Source organism: Periplaneta americana, chromosome 17 (assembly GCF_040183065.1).
Source record: "Periplaneta americana isolate PAMFEO1 chromosome 17, P.americana_PAMFEO1_priV1, whole genome shotgun sequence".
Classification (NCBI taxonomy): Eukaryota; Metazoa; Arthropoda; class Insecta; order Blattodea; family Blattidae; genus Periplaneta; species Periplaneta americana.
Window position 1 is genome coordinate 106,782,488 of NC_091133.1, and position 25,471 is coordinate 106,807,958.

The 25,471-nt window shown below is 36.4% G+C and overlaps 1 protein-coding gene across 2 annotated transcripts in view; it reads left to right on the forward strand.

The window, feature by feature from the left end:
- The window catches only part of LOC138693239 (insulin-like receptor), a 385,516-nt gene that overhangs the window by 84,869 nt on the left and 275,176 nt on the right, over positions 1–25,471 (forward strand). The window contains exon 2 of one of the 2 annotated variants that reach the window (XM_069817052.1): positions 14,053–14,162. The exons of the other annotated variant lie outside the window; for it this stretch is intronic. The gene's annotated coding sequence lies outside the window, so the exon portion shown is untranslated. The remainder of the gene's footprint in view (positions 1–14,052; positions 14,163–25,471) is intronic. 2 annotated transcript variants of the gene reach the window in all.

Sequence of the window (25,471 nt, forward strand, 5' to 3'; positions counted from 1 at the left end):
GTATTAATTAAAAAAAAAAACAATTTTTTTTTGGGTCCCCAAATTCGATTTTGTAGTTTGATTTTTATATAAATTGCAAGGTCTCTTGTAACTCCTGCATGACACAGTGTGGTTTGCCTTTGCCGTCCATCCACAAAGAGTGAAAATCAACTCGAATGTTCGATAAACCGACCCTGAGACACTCCTCGAGATGGGAGAGCTTTGCATACTGACTATAGCGCCAGGCGTTCAATAGCAATATATAATTTCTAATTTTCGTAACCAGTTGTGCACGACTCTAATCAGTAATAATAATCCGTGGCGCTACAGCCCGTGAAGGGCCTAGACCGACCAGCCGGCTGCTGGCCTCACGCCCACATGCCGAAGCAGAGGTGGACGATCATCCAACCAGAATGGAATGATTCCCCCAGCCGTTATAGCTGGTATTCGCAACCGGATTTCGCTACCTATCGTAGCTCCCCAAGTGCCGACTCTAATCAGTACACTTGAATAGTTCGGGCTCTCAACTCTTAGTACAATTTTCTGCTTGCAAACTGTCGTGTGGTGTGTTAAATAAGTAATAACGTGTGTACGTCGCTAAGGCAGCCAGCAGGAATTCCTAGTATTAACTGTGGCACGTGGAATATCAGAAAACCACTTGATATTATCTCATTCGTCTGAGAATTCGGACTGAATAACATTCTGTAGTGACGAAACGTTCCCTAGATCTCTAGCTCACCGTGCTTCATTTGATAAGCTTGGTGAACTAATCTGTGTTGATTATCTGGCCTCATAGATTGCTGAGCTATCCTTGCTCCCACCTTGAGATAAGACGCTGTGTGCGATGTTTTTGTTTGTCACGTGCAGTGTTAAGGAGTCGAGATGTCATTAGTTTATTACGATAATGGAACATAAGAATCGCTGGTTTTACTTTCTCATTACCAGGGAAAGGAAGTTCATGCCCTAAAAACGTGAAGAATATGTATGCATTTATGCCGTAAAAATAGATAAATATGCTACAAAATATGCATTATCAGTCTGAAATTATTTTAACAGAATAATGATAGGTAACCCTAGATCATATAAGTAACAGATATGTCGGGGTTATAGGCTTTGAGGTTAACAACTTTTGTCAGGTTTACTACGCTGCCATCTAGTGGTTACATAAGGAGTCACGTCATAATACCCATTTGAATTGCATTAGCGACTGTGCTGCCATCTCGTGTTCGTTTACGGCGGACGGGTGGCGATCAAAGTGCTGCCGATTTTAACGTAGCGAGGAGTTATCTGTTACATATATGATCTAGGAGGTAACTTACGTTCAGTTTATGGATTTTGAAGTGCTTGCCTCATTGCTGAATGCTCCATTTATGCTGTTACAGTTCACAACTAAGCAGTGACGTATGTTTTCTGTTGTCATTCTTCGCCTGTTGTCTCTCAGCATAGCTTTGTAGCACGAAAAACTTCGTTCTTTGTCACAAGAAGTAAGAGGGGCTTGCACAAGATCTGTGAGCTGTTCTATAGAAAATTTTGTTGGTTTTTGGGGTGTTTTTTGTTCGAGAATATCTTGAATTTCTTTAAGTTTGATAATAGCAAGGGTTTTTGGAAAATATTTGCTGTTTTCTCGTTCACTTTATCTCCTACATTTCCTGGAACTGATGTTAAACTGGATATTGTTCTATCGAAATCTGCTAAAGACTGCAGTAAAGGGATAGCAATTGCTAACTTGAGAGGCTCCCTATGAGGGCGTCATCGTTACATTCAAAATTAATAAACATAGGGTGGGAACTTCTCAAATCAAGGCGACGAAAAACCAGACTCACCGCATTGTTTAAGGCATAAATGGGACACAAAGAATGGGCAGATATCAATGCTAGATTAGCAACACCATCATACTTAGAAAGGACTGATCATATTAGAAAGTTTAAATGTAGAAAACAAAGAACGGACGTGGCTAAATTTTCCTTTGTTAACCGCACAATAGTAGACTGGAACAGCTTACCTGCGGCAATCTTTCAGGGTGGTCCTCTTAAAATCAATACATTCAAGGAAAGGTTGAGAAGATTAGACTGAAAATGTAATTGGAGGTGCAGTGTAATTATTTAAGTTGTGTCATGTAACTAATTGAGTTTATATATAATTAATTAAGTTGATATGTAATTAATTAAGATGATATGTAATTTAGTTGATGTGTAAATAAATTAAGGTGATATGTAATTAATTAAGATGATATGTAATTAAGTTGGTATGTAATTAATTAAGGTGATATGTAATTATTTAAATTGGTAATAGTTGGGTGAAATAGAAGTACTTATAAGTTAGATTTACTTTTGCTTATCGTAGGCGTTATTATAGAATAGTTTTATTTATAGTCCTAGGTTTATTGCATCTACTATTTATAGATTTGCGTTTATTTTATTTTATTTTATTTCATTTACGTTTATTTTATTTTATTTCATGTAATTGTAATTATTGTATATTATATATCACTGCCACCGTGTGTATACCCAATTGTAGTGTTAATAAATATATACATACATAGATACATACATACATACGTATATACATACATACATACATACATACATACATACATAAATTAGTCGTGTTTACGAGGTTACACACTTTTAAAAATGAGGGAAAGACAAATAAACATGCGTAACATGCAGTTTCCCTGCATAAATGTTAAAATATGATGATTTTGTAAATAAAGGTAAAATATGCACTTTTATGCACAATAAAAGTAATATTGCATTCAGAAATTTGTGATTCATGTAGATATCTTTAAGCATATTCACACAACGATAGAGAACAAATATGCAAATGCATGAACCAGGGGCGGCTCTACAATAAGAACTGCAGAGCTGCAGAACCGCCATTTAAGTGGACCTGAAAAAATTAAAAATACAAAATGTGCTTTTATGTAATCTAGTTCATTGTTTCATTTATTTTTCCAATTCATTCTCCTTCGATTCGAGATTTTACTGTCTGTAGGAACCTTGAACTGCTCGAGAATTTTAGCTGTAGTGTACTTTTCGGATCTGTGATCGGCAGTTCCTGAAGCTTAACATAGGGTAGTGGGCAGCAGAAAACTGGTTTTCTTCACCGCCCCATAAGACTGCATTAGAGCTGCAACCGAAGCAGCTCTCTCCGAATATACAAAAGAACCGTCAACATCCTCATCTCTTTATGACCTGCGTTCTAGGCTTCTGGACTACTGTATATCATTACAGTTCCAGTGTATTATAGTACTGTGGGTGGTGTGATGTGATTAGTCAGTGTGTCTAAGGAAATATTTTATATTAAAAATGAATGAAATGAAAATCTAATTAACCAACCCTTTTCGAAATTAAAAGAGAAATTGCATGTTAACATAAAAAATTAGGACGTCCTATACAAAATTTAAATATTGAAATTTCTGAAAAAAGTCGAGGAAATCATGTAGCCTATTAGTCATTTTAATACCGAAATGTGTAATGGAAAAGATTGGTTTTTTTGCTGCGCTCATGAAAACGCTTTCTCCCCCACCTGTGTATTCTGTTTAGAGGAGAAAATACATGGACAAACACCGGAGTGAAGGATTTAGTTAATTTGACTTAAAAACTAGAAAAGCATGTGGGGCATATCTCCACTACGTGACTAGTTGTACCAGATGGGGGAGGTGTAGCGCAGGTATGGTTGGAGTACAATTTCGGGTGCACAGTCAGCTTCGAGAAGGGGCTGTAATTACATGCGTTATCCGATTTAGATGCAATAAACAGCATGCGTTTGCTAAATACACTATTTTTTCATGCAGAACTGCCAACCTTTGTAACCGCGGGCCGCTACTGGCATGAACTTCCTTTCCCTACTCATTACATGAATTAGGCCTATATGAGAACATATTGTAATACAGTAGAAACTCGACTCTCGAAAACTCGACATCTGCAGAAGCTTCTCTTTTTTTCCATAGCGTATAAATCATGATATAAGCACAGTCTACTATATACAGTCGCGAAGCTTGAGGTGATTTTTTGCAAATCTCGTGATAAAGCACTCCAAGCGGTTAGCAACTAGAAACAATAGACTGTCCACGGTCGACTTTGGACTGTGTCGTATTTCCATCCAGTGCTAGCTCGTTGCGTATTTCACATTGATGCTTGTGAAATGTTCGTTATTGGTTGTAATGAAAATGTTAATGGCTAAAATACAATAATTGGAATAATAATATTTTACTAGAGACGTAGAAAAATTAAGTTTGTTTTAATGAAATTTATTGATCACTTTTTATTTTCAATTCTGGTGGGATTATTATTGCTTAGGCCTATTTTTTTTTTCAAAGGATAACCTATGTTTTTAATTATAGCTGTTAATTTTGTTGTTATTTTTATTTAGTACTTTACTAGAGACGTAGAAAAAGTCTGTTACAATAAAATTTATTGATCACGTTTTATTTCCAATTCTGGTGTGATCATTATTGCTTAACCTCATCCCACTTTAACTACGTAAGCCTACACTACAAGTACCGGTACACGTAAGTTACTCCATTAATTCATATTTCCATTATTATTGTTGTAAAGGGAAATGCAAATTAATATTTATTGGTTTCATAGTTAATTATCGCTATAATCTTGAATGAGTGAAGCGATTATAGTAAATTTGAGTTCGTTTTGCACAAACAAAAATAATATTAACCTATTTCTTGCAGGTATCTTCGAGTTTATGGTGGAATTTAATATACTTCATTAAAATAATAAATTAACTTTATGCATTTAATATTTCAATAATGAAGGAAGGTGTTAATTTTAACAAAAGAACACAACGAAAGTGTAACATATTTTGTCGTCTACTAGGAGAGATCTGCGATGATGAGGCGATAGTAGCAATCCTAGTGGTGGGCAACTACCCATGTTTGCATTTTACTACATATTGAGCTTCGCGACTGTATATAGTAGACTGTGATATAAGTGTTTTTGTTTTATTTCTCTGTGGACCAGAGGATTTTAGAAACAATGTAAAGGCGATACAGGCGCAAATTTCTGTCTTCTCTAATCCTAACCTTGGAAGAGGGCTATGAGTTGATTGAGAGACTGAAGAATATTGTCCTACAGGATGTAGTAGGATGGATTTCGGAATCTTGGGACGAGGTTAAGCCTGTAAGTCTTGTTCGCTTGCTCGACCATGGTGGGAACGAGTTCAGAGGCTATGGAGAAGAGACAGAAAATGTTGAGTTAATGGACTTACTGAAAAAGATACCGGGCTACGAAGAAGTTACTGATGATGATGATGATGATGATGATGATGATGATGATGATGATGATTTCGATTTCTTCAGACGCGGGATCGAAAAATTATCCCAGCGGTGACAGTCATAAATAATATAGGAGCATATAATTACTGAGCAGTTTCTGTCTTCTATTCATCTCAAAACTTTTATCACAGCGAAAAGAACGCTGCGAACATTTGCATCAGTCCAGTAATACAGATTTATGGTTTAGGTCACAATATTGAGTAGGCCTACAGCTTACTTTGTATTGTATATATTTGTATAGTTTTGGCCGATGAATTTTATATGCTTTAAATTGAATAGTAAACTGTATAGCTCTATTGATAAATTGTTTGTATTTGTAATTTGAAGTTGTTTGCATGATATTGTAACGTTTTATTAGTAACAATAACTATTCACTCTCTACAATTTAACTTCACACCCGTCAACAATGGGATTTGCTCTCCGCACAGCAACACAGCGTTCGTTAGTGCACTCCACTGACGACAATGACAATTTACTTGGACTATGACGAACAACAATGAACTGTTAATCTTAACTAATATTTACAAAGCACTATTTACAAATCAGAACTGTCAGTTCTCAGTTCACAGTTCTTCTAGCTCAGTCACTAGAGTTCACAGTATCTCGAACCACAGACCTTCAGAGACAGTCCACTGTACTCGAACTCAGGTCCCTCCAACTGCGGTCCACTGCACTCGAACTCAGGTCTTCGGATGCTGACATAATTGCGGACGCACACTCAAGTCGAACTCCGGTACACAAGACTGGCTTGCTCTGTTCACTGGCTTACTCACTGAACTAATCATGAATCACACTCTGTCTCATTTCACTCGCGTTTCTTCTTTTATAACCACAGCGACGTAGCCTGGAAAGTTCCACGAGTGTGTCCATTCTCGAATCATCTCGCACGCTGCTGCTTCGACGGACTCCTCTAGAAGATTCGGGAGGGTCCGTCCCCCCTTCACTCCGCAAGTAGCAGCTGCGCGCGCAATCTCCCCTCGCCGTGTTGACGTAATAACCCCCTCTGCCCTTCAGCATGCAGGTGCTCCCCGTACCAGCGTTTCATCTGCCGCGCGCCCTGTCGGACGCGTGTTCGAACCTCGTTGCAGCTGTCACAATATGTATTATCAATTTCTATATAACACAACTGATTGAATTGTTTATGCCTTAAATTTAATTAACGTACTTGTTTTGTATTATACATATAGCTCAACTGATGAATGATCGTTTGCGTTGGTAAATTTAATAATTTGATTGGCTATGTATTGTATACTTTTAGTAGAGCCATCGATGTAGCTCAGTCGGCAGACTCGCTGGGCTGCTGATCCGGAGCTGCGTTCGGGCTTGGGTTGGATCCCCCTTTGGTCTCATTGAATGGTTTCTTCCGAGGTTTTCCCCAGCCGTGGGACTGAAGCCGGATGGTCTATGGCGAGTCCTCGGCATCAACCCCTTTGATTTGATTACCCCCCCGTTGATTTGATTACCTGGTTGGGTTTTTCCGAGGTTTTCCCCAACCAAAAGGCAAATGCCGGGTAATCTTTTGGCGAATCCTCGGACCTCACCTCATCTCGCTACATCTCGCCAAAATATTGTAAAAAATTGCACAAAATTGTAAAAATTGTAGAAAATTACTAAATTGTAAAAATTTGTAAAAATTGTAATTGTAATATTGTAACATTTTGACTTGTTCCACAACTTAAAGCTTCATTTCTCATATAAGATCTATGGAATAAAATGAATGAATGAATGAATGAACAAAAAAATGCATGTTTCTTAGTTCTAACGTAATTATATTTGTCCATAGGATAGTGGAGATGTTTGATTTTTTTATCTGCTATATATGCCCTAAACTATTGCAATGATACTGCATTGCAGAAATATATCCCGCTTTGTTGCTTTCTTGCGAATGCTGGAGCATCGTCAGTCGTTAAACCTTACAGATTTGTGTATTTCAAGCTAAGCCGATTAAGGGTTTCAGCGTCGCCACCCCATTACATCGTTGGCTTTTGCGGTTCTTTTAAGAGGGACGAGAGCAGCCGATTCTTCTGTAATATTGAAATCTTTATCAGCTCCTCTTAGGAAGATTGCTAATTGCGCATTATCGCTGGCATCGAAGCTCTAGTGGAGTGCCAGAGAACAGACTTCGAAATTTGTGGCTCTCCATTTTAAAGTGGTTTCTAACGGTTGGCTAATTCGTATGGCGAGCTGTAGCCTGTGGCGATAAGCTTAATTTCGCAAACCACGCTTTCTTATCAGAATATATCAGCAACACTTTCAAGTCATTCTTCAACAAACTCGTCCTAAAACTATTCTGATTTATTTGAAGTAATTTCCGCTAGTGCGTAACTCCTTTCGGACTGAGACGACATGTTTTAAAAATATTGTAATAGTAGTGCGGAATGGACTTCATTGCAAAACGAGTATGAAATTTGGAGTGAGAGCACAAGCGAGTTTCGCAATGGCTCTTCCCGCAAGTGTGTTACACGTAATTTTTATGCGAAAATATTATAATGAAATTAAATTAATTAATTAATTAATTATAATTGGAAAAATAAAAAAAAACGTTAAAACGCGTTTTCATCTGTCATCAGGCTTGTTGCCAAGACACTAGTAGGAACCCATTGTTGATATAAACAGCGATTCAGTTTGACGACATTTTGTATGCTAAATGGGGCTGATGGGTGAAATTTTCTGTTTTGTGCAATTTTTTAAGATAGAGACCATATTTCGTACACTTCATCCCCTTAATATAACTTTTCTTGCATATAAATTTCATTATGATCAGATTAATGATTTTCGAGTTATTCAAATTTAAGAAAAAATAATTTTAAAATTTTCAAAATCTATCTCCTCTTACAAAATTTAAGTTTCATACATCACTCCTTTTACAGCATCTCATATACGTAGGCGTATCCAGAACTTTAAATTTACATCTGAAAATAGCAGAGAAAATTTACAAAAAAAAAAAAAAATATGCAACTTGAAAATTTCAAATTTTAGTATCCACTAAATATATGTTTTTATTCTTAATTTCGAAAGTATTCAGTTGATCAAAAAAGTGATACTCTGTTTTGTTAACCACAGTATATGATATGATATGATATGATATATGATATGATATGATATGATATATGATATGATATACTGTATATGATATGATATATGATGATATGATATATGATATGATATATGATATGTGATGATATGATATATGATATATATGATATGATGTGATGATATGATATATGATATATATGATATGATATTATGATATGATATATGATATGATATGATATGATATATGATATATATGATATGATATATGATGATATGATATATGATGATATGATATATATGGTATGATATGACATGACATGACATGACATGACATGACATGACATGACATGACATGACATGACATGACAAGAGTACAGCGAGACAAATAATCTGCCAGTCTCGATTGCATATTTTTCAAATTCATTTGTGTTTATTTCAAATCCACAGGATATGGTTTTAAGTGTAATTCCACATCTATGGACGAGATTCCTGTCAATGCCAGTTATTTCTGCACTTACTTAATTATCAAAAAATCGTCAGGCAGTGTTGCCGTCGTTTGTGTTTCCGCTTCCACCTGTCTTGGGTTGATCTACCAAGAGCCTCAATCCGGAACGGAATTTACTTTGGATTCCTTTCTTGCGAGTGGCCACACCTTCTTTCAACTTCTTGCCAAACTTGAAATGCTAAACCTTAAGAAATATGGAGGAAACACTCGAAGAACCGAATCCAGCCATACAAAGTTAACAAGCCAGCTACATGTGTCAACTTTCTGCTTGCCTACGCCATCTAACTGGTTCATTTCTTTCGATGTTACCCCACAGATGTAACACCTTTGGGCTGATAAAGGTGACGTCACAACGTAACAAATTTTGCCGTCTATAATGGTCACCAGGCCTACCATTTCATGTTAATTTCTAGCTCCTTTTCGAAACACTAATGTGAGTGGAACTGAGGGCACGTACCTGTTCTTCAATGTAGGCTATTCTTCCTTAGAAAGTTTAGCAGCCTCTTTCAGAAATTGTACCGTTCTGTGCCAACAGTACAATGTTGAAGACGGTCGGGGATTTTGCCATACGATGATTTTTTTCTCCATTTTCATTTGAAGAGTAAAGCTGCAAAGGAACCATAGACGTGAAGAAAATATCAGTCAGAAAACCCGTCCGCCTTTTGTTTGTAGAGCGAATATCCACTACTGCAACCACAGCCCCACTTTGAAAATAATGTGATAGACAGTTTTTCGTCTTCTATATTCTCAAATTCTGGTTCTTGTGATCTCATAACTCGGCTAGAAGTGTGATTTAATAGATCTTGAAGTTTTACTTCTGCAAGAAATTCTTTGACTCTTACTGTTCTCCAACCAGGAGATTAACCGTGAAAGGAATGTGCTTACTATTGCGTCATCTATTGGAGCGAATTAGATAGATAATATTACCGTTATAACGTCAGTTTAAAAAACATGCGCTCTCCTGCATATGTTACTTCCTGTATGGAGGGATTAAAAGACCAGGAGATTAACCGTGATCTATTTTTTTAACTAGGGTAGTATAAATATGTATCAGTGTTATCGTTTGTGCTTTGAGAGTTAGCCAATTTAGATGCGTGTACCCACGTGTGAGACCTTATGACATCAACATTCATTCACAGCATTACCCCGCTGCGTCTCATTCCCCTGAGACTTTCTCGTGGTTGGCGTACAGTACAGATTCAGGATAACAGCTTTTCTTTGCATTTAAAATCCTTTTGTACGATGGATATATCTGCATTTCGATCTTTGGTACCTCGTCTCATCATATTGTACGGGTTCGTTTTAAAATCTGCCTCCAGGAAAAGCGCCAACGCTTTTTCCTCATCGTATCATCTTGTAACAGAGCTGCTAGTTGATGCCAATCCCCAGGTTTTTCTAATTTTGTTTTATCCATCTCCTCTAAAAGTTTAGCATGATCTTCACTGCCAGACTCGCGATACTTCATTTTTGCCGCAAATGTTACACTTTCCGCACTCTCTGCAGATTTTCCAACAATTTCAGTTTTTCTACGCTTAGATCTACTACTGCTTCCCGCAAACTTTGCCTGTGGTCTTCCTCTTTTCTGTAGAGTAGGTTTTACAACATTTAAATCACGTACAAACTCTTTATCTAACCACTGCTCATTGTTTTTCAAAACCTGTCACTCATCCTGTTCGATGTATCGAGTCTGCGAAACAAATTACTGCAAAAAACGAGAAATATATCTTTCTAACAATTTAATTAGATCATGGGAGTCTTCTATACTGATTTTTGTAATAAGAAACTACAATACTACGTCTTTCTGTTTCTCACGACCACTTTTTTCTATGGTAAAATATCGACCAATTCCTCCTTTTGCAACGGTACTCCATTCTGAACCTGTTTTTCAAAACCTATCACTCATCCTGTCCGATTAATCGAGTCTACGAAACAAATTGCTGCAAAAACGGGAAACATATCTTTCTATCAATTTAATTACATCATGGGACTCTTCTATACTGATTTTTGTAATAAGAAACTGCAATACTACGTCTTTCTGTTTATCACGACCACTTTTTTTTTCTATGGTAAAATATCGAACAATTCCTCCTTTTGCAACGGTACTCCATTCTGAAACCAAAAATAAGTTACGAAAAATTTGTTATTTTTAACTTTTATAACTAAAATTGAACATAGTTTTGCTGTAGAGAAGAAATTAACAAATATTGAAAATATTCCTATTTTAGTCGATTAATTTGAAAAACGCCAATAAGTATATTTATCTCAATCTTACCAAAGCGGCAAATATGGGCAATTTTACCTTCAAGATCATTAAGTAAATACGTCAGTGTACACATTGGTCAAGGAAATAACATGGAGCAACGTGAGATAATTTTTGCTGGTCTGCTGAAGACCGAACTTAAGGAATCACAAAATAAAATTTAACGTAATATGGTGACGTTTCCTCAGCCAAGTATAATATACTTACTTAATCATTATAATAATAACATACTCTTAATTCCAAAACATAATAACTCTAACAGTCTATAATAACACTTTCCTGAAAATGAACCATAGAAGCACAAAAAATAGTAATTGAAATTCTGATTGAAGAACACAAACCACAACACAGCAAAAACGACACTTCATGCACATGCTTCAAAGGTTCGAATACAACTGCGTAGAATTAGACCTGCTACAGGGGTGGCTGTTTTATGACTGCGAGACCTTGGAGATAGTTGGTGTATATTGTAAACATCATAAAACCAACGATTTAGAAGAGATTTCCTACGAAGCCCTTAAGGCTTAGCAATAAAGCTGTTCTCGTTACAAAGACCGGGCTTCGAATCTCTTTATGTAAAACGTACGCGTGTGAACACAGCGTACACGATGATTCCCGAGCTATTCCAAGGTGGGACTTCGTCTCTGAACAGTGACCAATTCCGTGTCCAAAGGTGTACAATCTTAGAAAAAAGTTTTGTCCCAGAAAGGTGGCAGTGCGCACGATCAGAGGACGAGCGACCTAGTTCACAAGAGGACTATACCTGGTAAGGTTTATCTTGTCTCAGTAGCAATAAAACCAAGTCCCTTCAAATGAGGGTGGAGATTATAGGAGGATTGTAAATTTTCAGGATTCCTTTCAAAACCTTGTTATTGTACAGGCTGCCGGAACTCAATTTCTTGAAAGACAAGCTCAGTGACGGAACTACACAGTACGAAGAGAGATATTTTGTTATTTTATTTTGCGCTACAAAATGTATCAACTAGTCCCTTCCGCCACTGGATGGATGGACGGCATCCCTCCACTCCCCCATCGCCATAACAATACAGACGTAGTAAGACATATCTCCTTTCTCTCTCTTTTCACAGTGAGACAAGATACATCACACAGACTTTAGTTGAGGTAATAAAATTAGTTTTGTTTTGTTGTATTTCTGATAATGCACACTCTGCCTCCTTTCTGGGACTTATAAAGTATCTGTGCGATAAAACTTCTTTTCTAAGACTGTACAATGAAGGACATAGCCTAATACTTGAGCGACTCAAGATTTTTAATTTTTTTCTAAGTAAAAGAATACCACACTGCTCATGCTCCGATCAAAAGTTTTCGGTCGCAGTATGTTAACGAGATATTTGCTTCGCTTTTCTGTTTAAATATTACATATCTATGCTGAGAAGGAATTAAAATTATAGCCTCTTATGACCCGGGCTATAGATCTTGAAACATTTCTTCCCCCTCAACAATTTTGTCTCTCACTGTATATCTGTTATCAGGCAGTACATCTCACTTGACGATATGTGTCAAAGGAAGAACAATTGTTGCATAAATCTTAAGTCTGGTTAGTTAACTATGTTACTGGTCAGCGATGTATGTGCAACGGAGGGAGAAAGAAACTGGCCACCAGAGGTCTGTATCGGACATTTTCGCTCGAGCGCGAAGTAGTTCATGGCATGATCCGATAGGTAGCGCACATGCATGATGGGTAAAATTGTCACGAGCGATAAATCCTCGAACGGTATAAGCCGAGCGTTAGACATTCGTTCTTGTTACAGTGATGAACTGTGTAGTAACATCATAGATGTTTATCATTTCAAAACGTTGCAGTGTTTAACTAACCTCTCCATAGTACAACTACAAAACTTGCTTTAAAATGTAATATAAATGTTGTAGGTAAATGTTCCCCCCCCCCACTAAGGAGTGATTTTGTTTTTGCCACATCTGATAGATGTTATTGGATGTAAATGTAATTATTATAAACGGAGAACACAATCACGATAATGCAAGAACTGTATCAAGTTTTCTAGTAATAATAATAATAATAATAATAATAATTAGTGTATCAATCTTTATTATATTTTCTACGACGTTATCTCTGTACTGATATTGTTATTAATCCACTGCTATATCAATAATATTTTGTAAAACGTTTCTACATTGTCGCAGTATATAAGCGGAACATTATGTATGGACCTATGCTATTATATATGTAGTAAATCAAATATTGAATAATTATTAATTAGCAGTAATAACTGAATATCGAAGTTTTTCATACTATTTTATTTATAACTTCTTGTTCCTGTTTTGGTACGTTCCATTGACTGTTTCATTAAACGTTTGTTATAAACGCAGAAAATAAAGCCTTATTTTTACCGTGTGAGCAAAACATATGTGTATCTTATCTGTCGCCTTCCATACAAGATAAGACATGTCGGTGAGATGACCTTGTACTGTGCTTCTATTTATCACGAGCTTATCACGACCGATCGTATCTCACTCGAGGGTGCGACACTCGACCGAGTTCAAGCGAGCGATTTAACTCCAGTCAGCACTCTGCTGTCCACACCTGTGGAGTAACGGTCAGCGCGTCTAGCTGCGAAACCAGGTGGCCCGGGTTCGATTCCCGGTCGGGGCAAGTTACTTGGTTGAGGTTTTTTCAGGAGTTTTCCCTCAATCCAATATGAGCAAATGCTGGGTAACTTTCGGTGCTGGACCCCGGACTCATTTCACCGGCATTATCACCATCTTATTCAGACGCTAAATAACCTAAGCTGTTGATAAAGCGTCGTAAAATAACCTACTAAAATAAAATAATAAAAAAAGCACTCTGCTGGGCACCCTACTCCATTATATAGTTCCCTCATAAGTGATGCCTTATTGGTGTCACTTATGAAGACTGTTGACTGAACAACAGAATTGATAAGATGGTATTTGGCGAGATAAGCCGAGGATTTTCCATGTCATTATCTGATATTCTTCTTGCAGGTGAGAAGAATCTCTGAACAAACGCAACCAGGTAGTCAGCTCTAGTGGGAATCGAGCCCACGCCCGGCCACAGCTCCGGATCAACAGTCAGAACGCTCCGGACACTTGAGGTATTAATACGCAGATTCCTTTCTAGAGTCCATAAACAGCGGGCAGGCATTCCTCTCTAAATGATACGCAGATACCTCTTTGCTAGGAAACATCAAAGAGCTACACGTGGGTATTTGATATATTAAATAAGTGCCGTACCGAGCATGGTGGTGTAGTGATCAGTGGCGGCTCATAAACATTTAATGCCTAGTGCCAGAGATAAGAATAATAATAAACAGTAACAATACTTACTTACAAATGGCTTTTAAGGAACCCGAAGGTTCATTGCCGCCCTCACATAAGCCCGCCATCGCTCCCTGTCCTGTGCAAGATTAATCCAGTCTCTATCATCATATCCCACCTCCCTCAAATCTATTTTAATATTATCCTCCCATCTATGTCTCGGCCTCCCCTAAGGTTTTTTCCCCCCTCCGGTCTCCCAACTAACACTCTATATGCATTTCTGGATTCGCCCATACGTGCTACATGACCTGCCCATCGCAAACGTCTGGATTTAATGTTCCTAATTATGTCAGGTGAAGAATACAATGCGTGCAGTTCTGCGTTGTGTAACTTTCTCCATTCTCCTGTAACTTCATCTCTCTTAGCCCCAAATATTTTCCTAAGCATCTTATTCTCAAACACCTTAACCTATGTTCCTCTCTCAGAGTGAGAGTCCAAGTTTCACAACCACACAGAACAACCGGTAATATAACTGTTTTATAAATCTAACTTTCAGATTTTTTGACAGCAGACTAGATGATAAAAGCTTCTCAACCGAATAATAACACGCATTTCCCATATTTATTCTGCGTTTAATTTCCTCCCGAGTGTCATTTATATTTGTTACTGTTGCTCCAAGATATTTGAATTTTTCCACCCCTTCGAAGGATAAATCTCCAATTTTTATATTTCTTACAATATTCTGGTCACGAGACATAATCATATACTTTGTCTTTTCGGGATTTACTTCCAAACCGATCTCTTTACTTGCTTCAAGTAAAATTTCCGTGTTTTCCCTAATCGTTTGTGGATTTTCTCCTAACATATTCACGTCATCCTCATAGACAAGAAGCTGATGTAACCCGTTCAATTCCAAACCCTGCCTGTTATCCTGAACTTTCCTAATGGCATATTCTAAAGCGAAGTTAAAAAGTAAAGGTGATAGTGCATCTCCCTGCTTTAGCCCGCAGTGAATTTGAAAAGCATCAGATAGAAGCTGACCTATACTGACTCTGCTGTATGTTTCACTGAGACACATTTTAATTAATCGAACTAGTTTCTTGGGAATACCAAATTCAATAAGAATATCATATAATACTTCCCTCTTAACCGAGTCATATGCCTTTTTGAAATCTATGAATAACTGAAATACTGTACCCTTATACTCCCATTTCTTCTCCATTATCTGTCGAATACAAAACATCTGATCAATAGTCGATCTATTACGCCTAAAACCACACTGATGATCCCCAATAATTTCATCTACGTACGGAGTTAATCTTCTCAAAAGAATATTGGACAAAATTTTGTACGACGTCAACGAAAGTGATATTCCTCGAAAGTTACCACAGTTGTTTTGTCCCCCTTCTTAAAAATAGGTACAAGACAATTTCCTTTTCCCAAATAGCAAGTACAGGTTTATAAATTTCGCTATAATGACATTATTATTATTATTATTATTATTATTATTATTACTATTATTATTATTATTATTATTATTATTATTATTATTATTAAAATCACCAAAATCTGTACAACTGTACACACAATCCAGACAAATTAGAGAAAAAATGCACACTTGTCGGTTAACAGGCAGGCATCCCATCAATAATATTGTATAACGTAATTTATTTATTTACTTGGTTATTTAACGACGCTGTATTAGCTACGAGGTTATTTAGCTTCGATGGAATTCGTGATAATGATATGGCGAGATGAGGCCGAGGATTCGTCATAGATTACCTGACATGTTTCTTATGATTAGGGAAAATCTCGAAAAAAGCCCAAGCAGGAATCGAACCTGCGCCCGAGAGCAACTCCGGATCGGCAGGCAAACGCCTTAGCCGACAGAGCTACAAAAAAATCCGGCAAGGATTTTATTACCTTATTTTTGCATCCTCCCCTCTAAGAAACTCATTCCGACAAAGCGGAAGAACAGACATGAGTGCGAGGTAAGGGAGTGAGATAGTAAATGGGGTTGTATACAGCTATACCTGGTAAGGTTTATCTTGTCTCAGTAGCAATAAAACCAAGTCCTTTCAAATGAGAGTGGAGATTATAAGAGGGTTGTAAATTTTCAGGATTATTTTCAAAACCTTGTTATTGTACAGGCTACCGGAACTCAGTTTCTTGAAAGACAAGCCCAGTGACGGAACTACACAGTACGAAGAGAGATATTTTGTTATTTTATTTTGCGCTACAGAATGTATCAACTAGTCCCTTCCGCCACTGGCATCGCTTCACTCCTCCCCATCGCAATAACAGCACAAACGAGGTAAGACATATCTACTTCCTCTCTCTTTTCACAATGAGACAAGATTCATCACACAGACTTTACCCAAGCATTTAAAAACGAAAGCGGTAAACTGTGCCTGGCACGTTTTAGATGCTGAAATGGACGGCAGAAGACGAAAATTGCGCGCGCATCCCTTTATATTTCTTATGGGACGTAGTGCCTGGCTCAGATCCATGCTGCAAACACTGATTACAACGTGGTTGGCGGCAACGATAAGTTTTAATATTGGCGGTAGAGTTTGCAAATACAAGCGTAACTTGTTTCTCTCCGGTTTTGCGCGTAAAATATGAATTCTTCTTTTTTCTCTTGTATTCTGGTAGTGCCATGGCGCAATGGCACTGCCTCTGAAGCCGCCCCTGGTAGTGATTAACTGTGTGCCTTGTATTCTGGAGGTCCGGTGGGATAAGATGGTAGAGACTGGATTAATCTTGCTCAGGATAGGGACCGATGGTGGGGGTATGTGAGGGCGGCAATGAACCTCCGGGTTCCTTAAAAGCCAGTAAGTAAGTATAGAATTACAAATGATAATATTATATCTAGAATAAGGAATTGTCAGATAAAATGGAAGGAGGTTATGGAAAGAATGAATCAATACCGACTCTCAAGAGTAGTTCTGGATTACCATCCTACAGGAGACTAGACACGTCCATGCAAACGAGGGACATAAAAATTTTAATGATAGTTTAAACTTTTAATAATATAGTGAAGATACCTATCAGTTTTATTGTAAAGAGTCTTAGGTTTGAACATTTTAATGTAAATATTAATTTAATAGATAACTTGAAGCTAGAACAGGCCAGAGTGCCTATCCCTTGTGGTCCATGATGAAAATAACGATGATGATGATGATGATATGTATATTATTCTGTTCGCAAAATATCCCTAATAAATACCCCACGTGCTTGGTTTCTGCCCTCAGGGCAAATTACTGCGAATTGACAGACATAACACAGTCCGCTCAATTGCTAACAGATTAAGGGAACATGTTGAATACGAAGTATATGAGAAAGTTCAATGTCTTTCTACGGAAGGATCTACACGGCGTGCTGACATCATAATAATTGACCGAGATAAAAAAAACTGGTCTCATTCTTGAGCCCACTGTAAGGTTCGAAATTAATGAAGATCAACCAAAGGAGGTACATGAAGAGAAACGCGCTATTTACCTTCCATGTTGTGATGATCTCAGTCATAAATATAATATTCAAGATTGGAATGTCATTGGACTTATGTTTGGTGCGCGAGGAACAATTCCCAAATTTACATTGGAGATCCTCAGAAAATTAAAGGTTCCTGATAAGACTCTTCAGACAATTGCATCAACCATTTTAAAATCTTCATTGAACATCATCAATCACCATCTCTATTCATCTTTATAATATTCAATGTATATTATTTATTTTCAGTAAATTTTTATCGTTTTGATTGCTACCAAATCTTGTCGGAGAATATTCTTTTTTTAAATTTCATTATGTATTTTTTTAACATTAATTTACATTTTATTTTTTGTTCATTTGAATTGATTAGGATGCCGATATTTTAAATCCAAGATTTGGACGGCTATCATTTCGACGATATTCTTCCAGGCTTTTATTTTCCGTAGCTAAATTTACTCGCAATTAAATGTTCTAGTAAATTTTTGGGTTAAATCAAAACCTCTCTTGGCATTACCATTGGTAATATAATTGGCAATGCAACAAAATAAATTATTTATTGTGAAATGGGTGAAGTTAATCACAAAGTCTGTCTTCTTCCTAGTAGAGACTTTCAAAACTAATGTTCATGTATTATGCCAAAGAAATCATTACTGGCAACTGAAGACCTTCAAATTTTAATCCCAGTTTGTCACGCAGCCGACTTGTTGAGTTGTTATAAACAACTAGAAAAAACGCGCATTCGATTCCGGATGTTAATTGTAATGGTAGTTCTTTAATTAACATCAGGAGATAATAGGGCGTAGTAATTGACAGCTGTTAGTAGTAATGACAGGAGAATCTGTTAGTCGCAGAAGACCGGCTCTATACTGGTTTTGTTCACCATGTGTCTCACAAGTTCGAATCCCGGCAGCATATATATTGGAGTACGGAGGCAAGGGCACGGTGCAGTGCTGACCACTCACTTCTCGCTGGTGTCGAGGTCGTGAAAGCCTGGGAGTTCCACCTCTCTGTCCCCCGCCTACACTTCCAAACTGAACGAATTACCTCTACCTTCACCTTCACCTTTACACCGGCCCCGCATTCCTCACTCAAATTCTGTTGGACCAGTCAGATTCTTGACGGCTTCTCATTTTGACCGGCTCACAGGACTATGACGTGAGGCAGGTATTACACGACTACTTCGATTTTTGCTGGAGTAGGGATTCGATTCTAGGCAAAGATATGAAGGAGGTTTCTTCAGGCACGGGTTCGAATCTCGCTATGTTGATTATCTAGGAGTCAACATAGTCAAATATGATCTTGCTATCATCAATTACACCAACGCTAAGAGACATCGAACTTAAGTAATCAATAACAAATAACCATTATTACTATTACTATACCAATACGACCAATATTACAACTGTAGTTATCAGGAACATTACTACAACAATTTATTAATAATACCATTGCCATAATGATTATACTCACCAGCTCCAACACTACAACTAGGCTATAGTATAGTCAATACAACTATAATCACCACCACAAACACTACCTCTGTTACTACTATTTCTACTACTACTGTTGATACTACTACTGTTACTACTACTATTGTTGCTACTACTACTACTGTTGCTACAACTACTGTTACTACTATTGCTGGTACTACTACCGGTACTATTGCTACTACTTCTGTTGCTACTACTACTAGTTACTACTACTGTTGCTACTGCTACTACTAGTTACTACTACTGTTGCTACTGCTACTAGTACTACTGTTGCTACTACTACTACTGTTGCTGCTGCTACTACTATTATTATTATTACCGTTGCTACTACTACTGTTCTGTTAATACTACTACTACTACTACTACTACTACTGTTGCTACTACTACTGCTACTACTACTACTGTTGCTCCTACTACTATTATTATTACTGTTGCTACTACTACTGTTACTACTACTACTTCTATTGCTACTACTATTGTTGCTAATACTACTATTGCTACTACTTCTATTCCTACTACTACTACTACTACTGTTGCTACTACTACTATTGCTACTACTATTGTTGCTACTACTACTATTGTTACTACTTCTATTGCTACTACTACTACTACTAATACTATTACTCTTGCTACTACTACTGTTGCTACTACTACTGTTACTTCTACTATTGATACTACTACTGTTGCTACTACTACTACTGTTGCTGCTCTACTACTACTATTATTATTACTGTTACTACTACTATTGCTACTACTACTACTACTACTATTGCTACTACTTCTATTGCTACTACTACTATTGATACTACTACTGTTGCTACTACTACTGTTACTGCAACTATTACTACTGTTACTACTATTACTATTGCTACTACTTCTGTTACCACTACCGGTACTGCTACTACTAGACCTATTACTACTTCTACAGTACTACTACTACTACTACTACTACTACTACTACTACTACTACTACTACTATTGCTACCACTTACACAGGTACTACTACTACACTTATTGTTACTATATTATTGCTGCTGCTGTACTATACAAATCCACTACTACTATTACCAATATCAGCACCACTAGTATCATGATATTGACTCTGATTAATTTCGATAAATGGCGAAATGTCACTCCCATGGTCCAGATGCTGAGAGTGTTTGGATTCGTCATGTCGGTCTCACTTTGGAGTCTTCGAATTTGTCGGGTTATGCCAGACGAGTGTTTGACACGCAGGAGCCGGTGGGACGCCGCGTCTCGCTTCGTTATAAAAATACTGACTAGGATATTTATGACTACAGCCGAACAGATGTATCGGATAGCAGCGTGGCAACAATGTAGCGTCTGCCAGGCTCAGATGCCTACGATTTTAATCAATCTTTTGAGCTGGTGATACATCATTGTACTGTTGAGATTTTCATGTTAATTGAAAAGATATTATCTCGCGATATACTTTGTAGGCCCTATATAAAGACGCGTACATCTTCTTCCGTTTTACATTTCAAGGCCCAAAATATCGGGAAATTTTGATATGTTTAATGGTAACCCTGGGTGATAGCAACTAATAACAAGTGAAATATTGTTTACAGCATCTTGCCATTTTGTTATTATTTCAAATTTTCAAATTTCAAATGCATCGGAAGGTGCTATAACATGGTCAAGTACAAATTTATATAATAATACAGAACATAACATATAGCCTAATACAGAATAATACATCAGACTACAGAATATAATTACAACAATAGAAATAGAAATAAAATAATACAATCAATATAAAAAGAGGATACAATAATATAAACAAAATTTGAGGACCAAATGAGCAGCACTCGTGTTCGGTCGCAGTTCAGATATATCAGCCGCGGCGAAAATGCGACTCACGAGCACATTGTGGCTCGCAGTGCATTTCCCTTGCTTCCTACCTACAACCCCCACCCTCTCACTCACTGGAGTAAACTCCGTTCCATGTTTATTTGTCTCTGACCTGCGAGTGGCGTATCGTCGCAGCGTCTCTTTCGAAACCATGTACCTCTATAAAAACGAAAGTTTCAAGTAGGATGGGAGGATCCATTTTTTGCTGACAATATGATGAGAATATTAAATGTATGATTTGTTCACAAGTATTACTAGGAAAACGGTGGTATAACATAAAACGGCATTATAAGTTACTACATGTTACTGATGAAACATTAAAAGGTTAAGTGTTGTTATCATCATCATCATCATCATCATCATCATCATCATCATCATCATCATCATCATCATCATCATCAACGCTGTACGTCGATCCTTTTTCAGCAAATGTACGAATAATGCGGTTAGATCTTCAATTTAAAGTCACATATTTACAATGTGATGTTAAATGAAAGCTAGATGTAAGGACTTGACAAATGTTGAACTTTTCAAATCTTTGGCAAAAAATAAATATTTGAAGCTTCGTTCTTTCGCTTGCTCTGTTGAAGCCATGTTCGCTACAACTTACGTTTGTGAAAAATTATTTTCAACGATAAAAATAGTAAAAATCAAATTTAGATCACGACTGACAGACAAATACCTTCGTGATCAACTACGACTGGCAGTAAGCGACATAATTCCTGATTTTGAAACTCTGCCGCAGAGACATACTGAAGACAGTTAATTTTAGGTTGTGATAATGTGTCCTATGTTTTTTTGTTCATATTTTTCTTCGTTACACGTACTAAACATTAGTTTGTAGCCTTGTACTGTATATAATTTTATTTAAGTGCTTGACGTAAGGAAAATGAAAAACCGTTAATGTCAGACAGTTGCTTCAGTGTCCCCTTCGGGTGTCCGCCTCCCTCCATAGGTGCTATGCACGTTGCAGCTTACACAGTGGCTCGGCGCACGATAGCATTTTCGCCACCGCTGAGATATATTATTAATATAAGAGGAATATAGAAAAAAAATAGGAACTAAAATTAAAATTACAGCTACAATTCTTAAACATGTAGTATGCTTTATTATATTATACTAAATGCAAGATTTCAATTTAAATCTAGTGAATACATTATTTACTTAAAATTTATGAAATTATGCTTATATCTCTATTAAAGTAGTTCATTCTCTACAGTTTCATTGGCTATAGATTTACCTCGTGACTTAGTTGCCTCATAAGTGGTGCCTTGTTGGTATCATTTGTGATGTTCAGACCTGTCTTCGGACAGTTGACTAATGAAAACAATATAATCTAATATTTTATTTAGAGTTCAGTCTAATTGACATATTACAGTTTAAAATCAATAACACTTACAAATGTAAATGATCATTGCATATTATAAAATTGAAATGCAAACGTTTTCACCCTTGGGCATCATCAGGCATTTGACTCACAATGGCCCGGTTTCTTCAACCATTGTTAAGTTATAACAGTGTGTTATTCCATTTTAACTGTAAACTTAACAGTTGAAGCATTTCTTCAACTACTGTTAGCGCTAACAGGCTGTTAAAACCTATGTTAATTTAACTGCCCAATTTCATGCAGTTAAATTATTTAACTCTCTGTTAACACAGAAGTATCCAATATGGCTGGTGCGTTAGGTGCTGAACTTATATATCTGAATTATTTAGAAAATGATATCCATGAATACACAGACAGAGCGGATGACTTCTGTGATTTGACAGACCAGAAGTTCATACAAAGGTGTAGGCTATTTTCTGCCAAGCCTCACTTTTCGCTTTTAACTTAGATCTGTTTGTTTGTTTATTCACATTAATTGGTTTATATTGCGAAATAATTTCCAGCAGAAGGTTTCTTTCGAACCCAAGAGAAATTAGTCTCACGATTTCTTTTTGTTCAAGTGTTTTCCATTTCATAACAGCAATACCAATACGCCGCTCCATGTTACTGTGATACAGACGAGGAAAGAAGCAGAAATCAAACCTGAGAGAATAGAAAGACTTCTATCCTCTCTGAATCAAACAACGGAAACAAGCGAGAATCGCAATTGTCAGAGTTCAGAAAACAGAAGTGAGCCTATACTTGGTTATAGGTTATGGTTAAACTCTAGAATCTCTGGTCCTAACAGAGAGTTAACAAACAGAATGTTAAAATGTGAAATGTAAAGTTGAAGAAATGCAATATTCTTAACAGCAATTCATACTTTTAACTTACAGTTAATTAACGCTATGTTAGGTGCATTTTAACAAAGGTTGAAGAAACTGGGCCAATATCTTATACATTTTTTCATATCTTTGCTATGAATTGCGTACCAGATAATTGAAATTTACAATCTTGTATATATTAATAAACAACTATTTACATGATTAACTCTATGATAAATAACAATCTGAAATTTAAATGAGTACAGGTATTAAAATTATATATGATAAAATTGTGACTAAAATGTGACTCCGTTCCATGTATATTTGTCTCTGACCTGCGAGTGGCGTATCGTCGCAGCGTCTCTTTCGAAACCATGTACCTCTATAAAAACGAAAGTTTCAAGTAGGATGGGAGGATGCATTTTTTGCTGACAATATGATGAGAATATTAAATGTATGATTTGTTCACAAGTATTACGAAATTATATTTCAAATTATAATATTGTGATCATTAAAACAACATGATGAAAAACCATATGATTCCTCTTAAACTTCATAACAGGCCAATACACTTCCATTAGTTAAGTGTTTGTAGAGCGAGCATTGGTCTCAATGATTTGTCACTCCATTCAATGATGGAATCATTCTGTAATATATATTAATTATTATGTGAGCAACTGTTATTAATGTACTCAAACAGAAAATTTATTCAAATGAAAATTATAAAATTACTATTTAGAATATTCAATTTAAGTTCATATATAGCATAAATAACACAAAATTAGAAAGGGTCACTTCAGTAAATGATTTAGGAGTGGTAATCTCTCATGACCTATCCTTTTTAACACATATAAAAGCAATTGCGAATAGAGCCTTCAAACTGGTAGGTTTCATCTACAGGAACTCAAAAGATTTCAGGAATGTTGAAACTGTCTTAAAATATATAATAGTTTAATACGAAGTAAATTAGAGTACGCATCTATAGTTTGGAACCCTCACCATCACTCGCACTCGGTCATTCTAGAGAGAGTACAGAATAAAATCCTGAAACTGCTATATATGAAAAAACATTCATGTTACAACATATTCCAATCTTATGAATCCATGCTGGTTGAATTTAATGTACCATCCCTCAGTAGTCGCAGGATAAGAGCACAACAAATGTATTTGTTCAAAACCATAAATGGCTTAATAGACAACCCTGATCTTCAACAGCTAATTAGTTTCAATATTGGTAAATCGAATTTGAGAAAGCGATCTCTCTTTTATTTACAGACAACAAAAACACTATCTCATAAAATGTCGCCACTTTTATTAACGCTTCGAACTTACAATAATCTATCAAATAAACAGGATTTAGATTTTTCGTTATCGTACAATATGTACAAGAAAAAGTTATGCAAAGCATTACTTGAAACACATGTTCTGTGTTGGCGAGTTTTTTGAATAAATGAATTGAGCCTATTGGTAGTGCTGTGTAGTGCTGTATATTGAATTTATTAACATGGTGTTGTATTTGCTCTGCAATTTGCCAATTATAGCTACGCCTACATTTTGCATTTTTGGCTGTGATGTCTGTACTTGGCTCTTTTTGATTTGTTTTTATTTGGTGTTTTTCATTTATATCTGTATCTATATTTTTTATTTAGGTGGTATCTATTTGTTTTTTTTTTTCCCTTCTCTCTTCCATTTTTAATTTGTAATTACACTTGTATCTGTTTTACCTCTTTTTCCGTGTTGTATGCAATATGTTTTTTTTATCTGTACTGTCTATTGTAATTGGGGCTTTGCCCTGTTATGGACATAAATAGATAAATTAGATATACTGCACTAGGTTATATGTATTGACTTTTTGCATTTACATTAAAACAATTTGTAGGACTGGGTTTATCTGTAACAAGATATAAAATATCAATGTATGAAGTATTGGTTGTAAAAACTATGACAATTGTATGAACGTACTTAGAAGGAATTGTGGCTAACCTATTATCTATACTAATAATAAATCTGTAGCCAAAATTTTTCTGGTAATTTTCGATTTTCCAATAATAATTGGTCCTAACATATATAATTAACCACCCTGAAACCGAAAATCGCTTTTT